Source organism: Sminthopsis crassicaudata, chromosome 3 (assembly GCF_048593235.1).
Source record: "Sminthopsis crassicaudata isolate SCR6 chromosome 3, ASM4859323v1, whole genome shotgun sequence".
In the NCBI taxonomy this organism is placed as follows: Eukaryota; Metazoa; Chordata; class Mammalia; order Dasyuromorphia; family Dasyuridae; genus Sminthopsis; species Sminthopsis crassicaudata.
The window spans coordinates 131698119-131711098 of NC_133619.1; positions in this window are offsets into that span (position 1 = coordinate 131698119).

The following is a 12980-nucleotide window of genomic DNA, read 5'->3' on the forward strand; positions in this document are numbered from 1 at the left end:
TGGGTAGTAGAAAATGCATATGATCTCTTATACATGCACATCTAAATATATGGAATTAAGATTTTTATTGGGGTTTTAACAATATTGAATAGAAATAGAATTGTAATATAACAAAGACTCAAATGGCTTTATGAATGATAGTTTTCTCATGAGAACAGCATTATATTCTACAAAAATGCAGAGAAAGAGTTTTATTGAAATCTTGAGAAATATAAAGCACACACATACACACATATACTTCTAAAGACACCAAAGAGATATCAAACATTTGGAATCCCTTAGCAGTACAGTTGTTGAAATACTTCAGCTAATTGAATATGACTATTTTAGGACTAAAAATTATAAAGCTAAAATTGACAAAAGAAAAATTATTGATCCATTTGAAAACTGATGTGACATAAATTTAACATTTATTTGACAAGGGAAATTTGTGAAACTATGTTTTTTTTTTTTTTTTTTTTTTTTTTTAACTGAAAACTGAATCACCTAAAGTTGGAAGGCTCTTTGATTTAGGTTATGAGGTATGTAACAATGAGCTAAAAGTAAGGTCTTTTAGAGAAGAAATTGATTTAATAACCTAATCAGCAGAACTGAAGATTTGAAATCTGAGGGATAAATGGAGGTGCTAAAAGTAGGAGCTGAAGCATTTAGAAGTAGTCAGCACAAAAACACTTGCCACAAAAATAAAGTCAGATTTAAATAATTGGAAAGACATTAAATGCTCTTGGATAGGCCGAGTGAATATAATAAAGATGACAATACTCCCTAAACTAATCTATTTATTTAGTGCTATACCAATCAGACTCCCAAGAAACTATTTTAATGACCTAGAAAAAATAACAACAAAATTCATATGGAAGAACAAAAGGTTAAGAATTTCAAGGGAATTTATGAAAAAAAAAATCAAATGAAAGTGGGTTAGCTGTATCTGATGTAAAACTATATTATAAACCACCAGCAGTCACCAAAATCATTTGGTATTGGCTAAGAAATAGACTAGTTGATCAGTGGAACAGGTTAGGTTCACAGGACAAAATACTGTACAACTATAGCAATCTAGTGTTTGACAAACCCTAAGATACCACCTTTTGGGATAAGAATTCATTATTTGAAAAAAAATTTTGGGAAATCAGAAATTAGTATGGCAGAAATTAGATATGGACCCACACTTAACACTGTATACCAAGATAAGATCAAAATGGGTCCATGATTTAAGCATAAAGAATGAGATCATAAATAGATTAGAGGAATAGAGGATAGTTTCCCTCTCAGACTTGTGAAGGAGGAAGGAATTTGTGACCAAAGGAGAACTTGAGATCAATGTTGATCACAAAATAGAAGATTTTGATTACATCAAATTAAAAAAAAAGCTTTTGTACAAACAAAACTATTGCAAACAAAATTAAAAAGGAAGTAACAATTTGGGAACATATTTTTACAGTTAAAGGTTCTGATAAAGGTCTCATTTCCAAAATATATAGAGAACTGACTCTAATTTATAAATAATCAAGCTATTCTCCAATTGATAAATGGTCAAAGGATATGAACAGACAATTTTCCGATGATTAAATTGAAACTATTTTCACTCATATGAAAGAGTGTCCCAAATTACTATTGATCAGAGAAATGCAAATTTAGACAACTCTGAGATACCACTACACACCTGTCAGATTGGCTAACATGACAGGAAAAAAAAATGATGAATGTTGGAGGGGATGTGGGAAAACTGGGACACTGACGCATTGTTGGTGGAGTTGTGAAAGAATCCAACTATTCTGGAGAGCAATATGGAATTATGCCCCAAAAGTTATCAAACTGTGCATACCCTTTGATCCAGCAGTGCTACTAGTAGGCTTATAGCCCATGGAAATACTAAAGAAGGGAAAGAAACCTGTATGTGCCAAAATGTTTGTGGCAGCCCTTTTCATAGTGGCTAGAAACTGGAAAATGAATGGAAGTCCATCAACTGGAGAATGGCTGAATAAATTGTGGTATATGAATGCTATTGAATATTATTGCTCTGTAAAAAATGACCAGCAGGATGAATACAAAGAGGCTTGGAGAGATTTACATGAACTGATACTGAGTGAAATGAGCAGAACCAGGAGATCATTATACACTTCAACAACGATATTGTATGAAGATGCATTCTGATTGAAGTGGATATCTTCAACATAGAGAAGATCCAATTCAGTTCCAATTGATAATTGATGGACAGAAACAGCTACACCCAGAGAAGGAACATTGGGAATTTAGTGTAAACTGTTTGCACTATTATCTTTCCACCTAGGTGGGATATCTCAAACTTGCTCTCTTAGAATTAGATAAATCAAATGGCATAATAAATAAAATTTGCTTAGGGAAGCAAATAGAATTTTAGAAAACTTATGTATAGTAGACCTTAGGAGAAAGTTGAATGAGGACAGAAAGCAACATACATTTTATCAGTAAAACATCGAACTTATACAAAATTTTACTATATATTGGGACATAAAAACCTCAAAATCAAATGCAGAAAGGAAGAAATAATAAATGCTTCTTTTTTCAGATTGCGATGTAATAAAAATTATATAGAAATAAAGGGCCAAGGAAAAATAGACAAAAAATTAATTGGAAACTAAATACCAAATTTGAAATTATTAAAATAAGAGAGATTTATCAAATTGAAAGTAAGAAAATTATTGAATTAAAAAAAAAACAACTAAGATCTGGCTTTGTTTAAAAAAAGAGAGATAAATCTTTAGTTAATTTGATTAGTAAGAGGAAAGAAGAAAATCAAATTGTTACTATCAAAAATGAAAAGGGAAAATTTTTTCATGAATGAAGAGTGAATTACAGGAATAATTGGGTGCTACTTTGCCCAATAAATCTGATAATCTAAATGAAATGGAGGAATACTTGTAGGAAATTAATTAGTTAAAAAGTCACATTTTAGTAAAAAAAGAAAAATGTAATCAAATCCCTAAGAAAAAATCTCCAAGGCCAGATGGATTTACATGAAAATTTTAACAAACATTTAAAGAACAATTAATTCCAATACTATGCAAACTATTTGGGAAAACAGGGAAAGGAGGAGTCCTATGAAATTCCTTTTATGATACATATATGTTGCTGATAACTACACCAAGTAGAATCAAAATAGAGAAAGAAAAATATAGACAAATCTCCCAATGGATATTGATGTAAACATCTTAAATAAAATATTAGCAAAGAGATTACAGCAAATCATCCACAGGACAATATACCATGACCATGTAGAATTTATACTGGAATGCAGGACTGATTCAATATTAGTAAACCGTTTTTGAGCATAATTGACTATATTCATAATAACACAAATTACAAAAATCATATGATTATCTCAATAGATCCAGATTTTATTTTATAAAATCCAACACTTATTTCTATTAAAAACACTAGAGAGAATAAGAATAAGTTAAATTTCCCTTAAAACGATTAATGGCATCCATTTAAAACCATCAGCAAGCATCATATATAATGGAGATAAACTAGAACCATTTCCAATTGATCAGGGTGAAACAAGGTTGCTCACTCTCAACTTTCCTATTCAGAATGTTATTAGAAATGTTAGCTTCAGCAATGAGAGAAAAAAAGGGAATTAAAACAATTAGAGTATGTAATGAAGAAACCAAATTATCATTCTTTGCAGATGATATGATGGTATTCTTAGAGAACCTAGGAAATCAACTTAAAAAGTAGTAGAAATAATTTACAACTTTAGCAAAGTTTCGGGATACAAAATAAATCCACAAAAATCATCAGCATTTTTATACATTACCAACAAAGTCCAACAACAAGAGACACAAAGAAACATTTCATTTAAAGTAACTGTAGACAATATAAAATATTTGAGTCTACCTGCTAAGGCAAAATCAGAGAATATATGAACACAATTACAAAACACTTTCCATACAAATAAACTCAGATATAATCAATTGGAAAAAATATCAAATGTTCATGGATAGGAAAGCTAACATAATAAAATAACTCTATATTATATATATATATATATATATATATATATATATATATATATATATATATATATATATATATAGATAGACTCAAATTGATAATTGTTCAATTGATAAATGGTCAAAGAATGTGAACAGATCATTTTCAGATGAGGAAATTAAAGCCATTTATAACCATATGAAAAAGTATTCTAAATTTCTATTGATAAGAGAAATGCAAATTAAGACAACTCTGAGGTACCACTACACATCTTCTAACTTAGAGTGGCTAAAATGACAGAAAAAATATAATGATGAATGTGGGAGGAAATGAGGGAAAACTTGGTTACTAATATATAGTTGGTAACAATTTAGAACTATGGCCCAAAAAGCAACCAAACTGTGTACACCCTTTGATCCAGCAGTGTCTCTACTTGCCCTGCATTCTAAAGAGATCATAAAAAGGAAAAGGACCCACATGTGCAAAAATCTTTGTAGCAGCCTACAAACAGAGAACTGGAAACTGAGAATGGCTAAATAGGTTATGGTGTATGAATGTTATGGAATATTATTGTTCTATAAAAACTGATCATCAGGTTGATTTCAGAGAGGCCTGAAAAGACTTACATGAACTTATGCTAAGTGAAGTGATCAGAACCAGGAGATCATTGTACTCCCAACACCAAGATTATATGATGATCAATTGTGATGGATGTGGCTCTTTTCAACAGGGAGATGATTCAGTCTAGTTCCAATGGGCTTGTGATGCAGAGAGCCATCTGCACCCATACAAAGGACTGTGGGTACTGAGTGTGGATCACAACATAGTATTTCTACTTTTTTGTTGTTGTTTGCTTGCATTTTTCTCATTTTTTTCTTTTTTGATCTTATTTTTCTTGTGCAGTATGACAATTGTGGAAATATATATATATATATATATATACACACACACATATATGTGTGTGTGTGTATGTGTGTGTACATGTTTAACATATGTTGTCTCACTTGATATCTAGGAGAAGGAAAGGGGATAAGGGTGGGAGAAAAACAATTAGGAATATAAGGTTTTGCAAGAGTAAATGTTAAAAAATTACCTATGCATATGTTTTGAAAATAAAATAATTTTAATAAAAAGGAAAGAAAAATAAAAGTAGCATCAAAAAGCTGGAATTTTGTTTTTATGTATTGGTTTATATACAATCCCTTTAGTGCACAGAGAGACGAAAATATACACTCCCATGGGGAAATATTGATGCAGATTTCTTTTTCCTTGAAGTTTCTATTACTTATCTCCACCTACCTCTTTAGCTTTCTTTACAGCTCCAAAATTAAACGAAAGTTGTATTTAATAACAATGTAAAAATAATGTTAGGAAATTAAAGTCATAAACATCATAAGATACTCCCCCTAACATACACACATATCCATATGCACGCATGCATGTTTATATGCATATGTATACCGTTATGCTAATTTTCTGATAATTTGTCCAGGAAAGATGCTACTTTATAAAGAAGACCAAAATTATGGCTATTTTTTCAAATAAATTACTTAAGCTGTGCAATAGAATTACTACAGAACATCTAGAAATTAATTCATCTGATGAAAACTGTGACATCCAGTTAACATTTTTTTTAGTTCTGCTGAGCTCATACTCCATATGTGATATAAACCTTTCATAATTTCAAAATAGCCTAACTGTTTTTTTTAAGGTAAGAATGTGAAGTGCCTATTTTTTAAGTGTAAATGATTCTAGCTATAAAATTAGAACTCTGATTTTTTAAAAAGATGTCCAGTATATATCTGAATCTTTCTCTATTTCTGTATATATCTGTCTCCATCTTTCTATTTCTGTCTTCTTGTCCCTGATTTATTCTTTCTGCCTCTACCTTTTCCTATTTGTTTTTCTGATTCTTCTCCCAACACCCACACATCTTCATGTTATTCTCCCATCAATACTTATATTATTAGGCTTAATATTATACATAATTTACTTGTTTTACTTTATAACATTTTTCTGATTATATGCACATGGATATGTGATCTCATCAGTTTGGATATTGTCTTCAGGAGTGCAATTACTAAAATCTTCTGTGTCTCTTATTCATTCCATCCCATACATTTGGTAAAGGATTTTTTTTTACTTTCTGTGGATACCCAAGAGATTAAAAGTGTGGGATGAAACAAATAAACAAGCATATAAGACAATAAGACAAAAAACAAAAAACAAAAACAAACAAAAAAAAAACTTTATTGAGCACTTTAAAAGTGCCAAAAAGTGCTGCAAAGTGGGGAGACATAAAGAACACATTCCATCCTCTCAAATAATCTACATTCTAAATGACAGAAACAATGCATATAGCATGGTTAAATTGAAGGTTAGATAAAAAGACCCAGAGGTTCTAAGGGTGGATGGCAAGGTCCAGATGTCTTTTTTTTATTATAGCTTTTTATTAACAAAACATATGCATGGATAATTTTTTAACATTGACCCTTACAAAAACTTTTGTTCCAACTTTTTCCCACCTTCCCTCTATCCCCCCTTCCCTAGATAGAAGGTAGTCCAATACATATTAAGTATGTTAAAGTATATGTTAAATACAATATATGTATAAATATTTATATAGTTATCTTGCTGCACAAAAAAAATGGATTTCTAAAGAAGGTAAAAATAACCTGGAAAGAAAAACAACACTGCAATAACAGAAAAAGCGCAAATGATGTATTGTGGTCCACACTCATTTCTCAGTGTTCTTTCACTGGGTGTAGCTGTTTCTGTTCATTTCTGATCAATTGGAATTGATTTGTTGAAGATAGCCTCTTCCATCAGAATTGATCCTCATATAGTATTGTTGTTGAAGTGTATAATGATATCCTGATTCTGCTCATTTCACTTAGCATCAGTTCATGCAAGTCTCTCCAAGCCTCTCTGCATTTATCCTGCTGGTCATATGTTACAGAAAAATAATATTCCATAACATTCCTATACCACATTTTCTCACTCATTCTCCAAATTTATGGGCATCCATTCAATTTCCAGTTTCTAGCCACTAAAGAAAGGGCTGCCACAAACATTTTTGTACAAACAGATCTCTTTCCCTTCTTTAATATATCTTTGGGATATAATCTTTGTAGTAACACTGCTGCATCAAAGGGTATGCACAGCTTGATAACTTTTTAAGTATAGTTTGAAATTGCTTGGTTTGGATCTATTCACAAATCCACCAAAAATGCATCAGTGATTCAGTTTTCCCACATCCCCCCTAATATTCATCATTATCTTTTCCGTTCATTTTAGCCAATCTGAGAAGTATGTAATGGTATCTCAGAGTTCTCTTAACTTTCACTTCTCTAATAGATAATGATTAAGACAACCTTTTCATATGAGTAGAAATAGTTTCAACTTCATCATCTAAAAATTGTCTGTTCATATTCTTTGAAGGTCCAGGTGCCTTTAGGATATACATATACATATATATATATATATATATATATATATATATATATATATATATATATATATATGTGTGTGTGTGTGTGTGTGTGTGTGTGTATGACTTTAGGGGCATTAAGAAAGAAGATAAAGATCCATCGCCACTGAGAAAGTGAGAAAAGGAGTGAATAATTCAGGTTCCCTCAGTGAGGGTTAATGTGAGTATGGTGGTTTACCAAAGGGATAAAATAGTAAGAGGGTATTGTTGGGAAGCTTGAGTGTGTGCCTTGAGGCCACATGGACAGATGAAACAGAAAGATTTTCCTCAATAGTATCAGGTCCCTAAATACTACTGCATAAGGTCTGAGATTGATTCTAAAAGAAGACTAGTCAATTAGTCTGCTGGTTGACAATCTAATCCCCATGTGGGTCTTAGTTTTTTCATCTGCAAAAGAGGGAGTTGAAGTGAATTGCCCATGAGGTCTCTCAAACACTAAATCTAGAAGGAAATAATCTGAAGAATATGAGTTTTTCCGTTCTTTCATTTGTATCTCCATCACCTAGTAAATCACTTCTGCATAATAGGTGCTTAAATAGTTTTTATTGATTAATTAATTGATCCTACAATCCCTCTGTAAATTTCTGTTTTTAAAGAAGCTAGTTGAAACTCTCTGTATTAAATAAAAATAATAGGTCCAATTCCTATACCAATCCAAGCAATGAATTTTGGCTGCTCTGAGATTAAACATCAAATGGAATCCAATAGCTTCAAGGAAGAGTAGTTTACCCTAAAATCAGAAATGATAAAATGCTATCAAAAACAAACACAAGTTACCAAAGTGGAAGATGACCTCCAGGTTGGAGTTATAATATACAATATCACTATTGAAAGGGACTTTAGAAATCACATATTCTAACCCCTAATTTAGCAGATGATGAAGTCTTTATCCAGAATGTTAACTCACATATTTAAAGCCTATTTAGCACCATAATCAAGCTCCAGTCCCAGAATTTAAACCTAGTTCTGATATTTCCTTTTTGGGCCCTTTTCATCACAATGTCTCCTGCTTCTTCACTGTCTAACGTGTTAGTGAGTGACAGTCCAAATACCTGACATACTACATAGATAATTAGTGTTAAATGGAAGACAAATTTAGAATATCATAACCGAAGTAATTTCTTTGGTGCAAATTGTATTTGATGTTTTCCTATCCAAGCCTAGACATTATAAATCATTTTTAGAAGTCTGAAATTTTATCTTGAAGGCAGAATTAAAGAAAAAAAAGTCTTCATATAGGCAGGGCAGATTAGTGTTTCAGATGAGAAATGTAATTTATTTTCAGAATCATTCTGAAGGCAATACAAAAATGATTTTTAAAGACTCATCATTGCTTCTTCATGCAGGTAAAATTTCATGGAATAAAGTAATTGACATATCCACAGGTCAATATATATGTCAGTCCTTTGGGGTTGTCAGACATTCATGGCTTTAACTAAATTAGAATTAGTTTGTACAATAATGCATGGGTTAAATCACTACAACCCCGAGGACAAATTAACTTTACATTCTTATGTAGAAAACTTATATATGCTGTTTAGCTGAACACAGGAAAGAATTGATAAACTAAACATTTTGTGACTTTACACATATCCTTGTAAATTGGCTTTTTAGGAATGAAATGTCTTAATATCTTAATATCTTGATATCTTAATCAACACATCATTATCACTGATGGTATTCTATTTCCCTTTCCATTTAATGAAACATTTATTTTAGTGCTATTTTAATGTTTGAGTGTTTATATTTTAGTAAATGTACTCTCAAATTATAATCATGTAGATAATAATGTTTAGTCTTACATATAATAATGTTGTAGTCTTACATATTCTTTACATATATACATTATGTTAGTGGCTTTTCAGTTACCCATTGAGAAGTTGCTGTTTTCAACCTCATTTTGTATATGGAAGCTGATGTTTAGATTGGATAATTGATTTGCCCAGGATCAGACAGCTAGTATATTTCTGAGGCAGAAATGGAAACTAAATGTTTCTGGTTCCCAGTTTAACTTATTTTCTGTTATACCATTAGTATTTCTAGATATGGTTAAACACACATTACAAACACAAGCTAATCAATTACCATACATTTTGAAAAGCATTCATTTGTTTATTGATTCAATATTTATTTAGAAACATATGTTTAATGTATTACTAGTTATCATTTTACAATATATTAATGACATAATAAATGAACTCTAAAAAGCTGTAACAAAATGTCATAAAAGACATAGGACTAGTTCAAACAAGTTCTGCGGGAATTTCAATAAAAGAAAGATCACTTCTGGTTAGATGATAAACCCAAATAGATCTCTGCATCAAGGAAAACATCAAAAGAAGGTGGTATTTGATTTGGACTTACAAAAATGCTGAGCATTTTGATAAGAAGAAACAGGGAGAGGAAAAGGAATGTAATATAAATAAAGTTAGAGAGGTAAGGAAGCTATGAATGCATTTAAATAATGTTAAGTGGCTTAATTTGGTTAGAAAAAAAAGCAGGCTTCACAAAAGGAATAGTGATTATTTTGAATTCTGAAATAAGGATTTTGAAATTAATTCAAGCAATGGAGAGCAAATGAGTATTTTGAAGTGGAAGTTTTGACTCATAAAAGGCATTTGGATGCCACAGAGGAGAGACTACTGGGTCTAAGTTCAAATATAGGCTTCAGACTCAGCTGCATGATTATGGGCACATTATTTCACCTCTGTCAACATCAATTTTTTCAAATATAAAATAATAGCACCTTACTCAAAGGTTATTGTGAGAACCGAATGATATAATATTTGTAAAGCATGTAGCATAGTGCCTGACACAGAATAGACATTATATAAATGCTTATTCTCTTACTCTTTCACTTGCTCTCAGTAAATGTGAATTTTTGGAATAGATAAAGGAAATATACTATCTGTATTTTATGTAGTTTATCTTTTCAGTGTCAAAGAAACCTTAGTGTGTTTATATGCAAAGGCTGAATTGTTTTCATCCAATGGAATAAAATTTAAAAACCTAAATATTTTAAAATAGTCAAATATTATTAAAGAATGTAAAAATGAGCTTTATTGTAAAAAACATATTTTTCCTCCGATATTACAAAAAGACTAAAGCCTCTAAGCCATTCTCTATATATGTATGTGATAAACTGTCAATAGAAAGAAACTTTAAAAAAATGCCTTCCAAGAAATGCATTATTGAAAAAGGAAACCAGGGGGCAGCTAGGTGGTGCAGTGGATAGAGCACCAGCCTTGAATTCAGGAGGACTTGAGTTCAAATCTTGTCTCAGACACATAACACTTCCTAGCTGTGTGACCCTGGGCAAGTCACTTAACCCCAGCCTCAGGGGGGAAAAAAAAGGAAACCATTCATATAGTGATAGATGAAAAAATAGACAATCAAAAAATCTAGAGAAGTGTTTCCTTTATATATTGTGAGACATCTTCACTGGAAGAAGACATGGACACAGTTGATTTCTCTTTATAAAAAAGGTAAATATAAATAGGAATAGCATCAGTGAAATCAGGGCTACAGGAAAAAAATTAGGGATAGTTCTTGCATAGTCTTCAATCCTTATCAGCTATAAAAAAAAAAAAAAAAAAGTATACTTATATCACTACCATGGAGCCCACATGGCTGGGACAGTGGAAGGGAAAAACAGCAACAGCAACTACCACACAAAGAAAAAACAATTTTACCTTATGAAAAGGCCTGAGAGAGAGATTATCTTGCTGGAAGTTTGTTAAAGACATTCATCTCTTCCTTGTTACCAGAAAGCAAGCTCGCTATCAGTAATGGTATTCTTAGTCTTCCAAATCTTCTGAACAATGATAACTGGAGTTTTATTGTGAAATAGGTAATAGAATCCATAAATTTTAAATTATAATAAGCAATGTTCCATATCCTATCTTTTATTTTTTCATCGGCCTGGGTCCATTTTTCTATAATTGGATTTCCACAGCCATTACAAATTACTGTGCTGAACTCGACCACTGGCTGTCTACATTTAGACCCCATTCCTGGACAGTCTCAATAGGACCCAGATTTTTACCAGAATATCAAGTTTGCTGTTTTGCCATAGGCTACTATTATCTTCCATGCAGTGGCAATTGCTGCTACTATAGTCCAAGATCATCTATCATATATTGGTATATTTGATCTTAGCACTGTTGACCATCTCTGCTGAGTCCTGGTTCTACATCCCCAATTCTGGGTCAGTTGCTATAAATCAGAGTGTTATTTGGTTGATACATTAAAATTGAAGAAGTCAGGAATACAAAATGGATCAGACAATTGTAAAATACTGTGGGCATTCATGCCCATGATTGGGTTACCCTTTCTGTCATTGCTGGAAAAACAGATTTATGGATTCTGCCTTCAGAGAACAAACTAGATAAGGTTAAAAAATTATGCATATCTAAGAGATACAAAATCATTCACCCATTACTGCTGAGGATTGTCTGGACAAACAACAAACCTTCTTTTAGAGCAAGTAAATCTCTGACTGGTGAGGTTTATGAGGACAGAAGACATGTCTTAAATTTCTTACCATGTGTGGAACATTTGTCATCTTAGCCAATTGGAGATATATGAGGTGCTAGCTTTTATCATTAATTTGTATTTCTTTGATCAATAGAGATTTAGAGCACTTTTTGATATGACTAGAAATGCTTTTGATTTCTTCATCTGAAAATTATCTGTTCATATCCTTTGATGATTTATCAAAAGGAGAATAAAGCTAGAGATTCTATTGGGCAGGATCTATGTACACATAGAAAAAACACTAAGGGCAGTTGATCATTTTCTGTACTTGGTCTTAAGATATATAGTTGAATTCAATCTACTTTCCATAACTCAGAATTTCCAGGATTGCCTTGGCAAACAGATCATAAGTATATATATATATATATATATATATATATATATATATATATATATATATATATTTACTAGATTATAGATTATAGTTGGTAACTCAGGCCTATGTTATAACATTCATTCTGTTTAGTTTCATTTAAGATACACCAAAATTACTGAAGCATTTAATTTAGACATATTTTGAAAGTCTAAATACTGCTGGTGCTAAGTAGAACACACTTGTTTTGTTTTGTTTTGTTTTGTTTTTTATGGCATTAATTTAAAAAAATAATTACTTATCACAATACTTCAAGGGTTTATTACTTCATCAGTAGGACTAATCTCTCGACTGATGCATAGCAAAGACCCTCTGTCTTTTGAGAATTGAGCTTTGAATGTTTCTGTGGCCCCTAGATTTTTTGCCCTATAAGCAGCCTAATGCTAATTTCTCTGACTTTAGTAATAGTAGTTACTGGTTTGGTTACCAGAATTTACATGCATAATTGGGTTAGGTTCCTGGTCACATTTAGCAGTGAAGTATCATACAGTAACTTTAGTGGGATTCTATGTATTCATAAGTAGCCTTTTGCCTCTTCTGGATTTATTTTCAGGGGTTCTATGAGAATGATTCAAATTTTTAAAGAAGGGTTAGAAAAGCAATTTC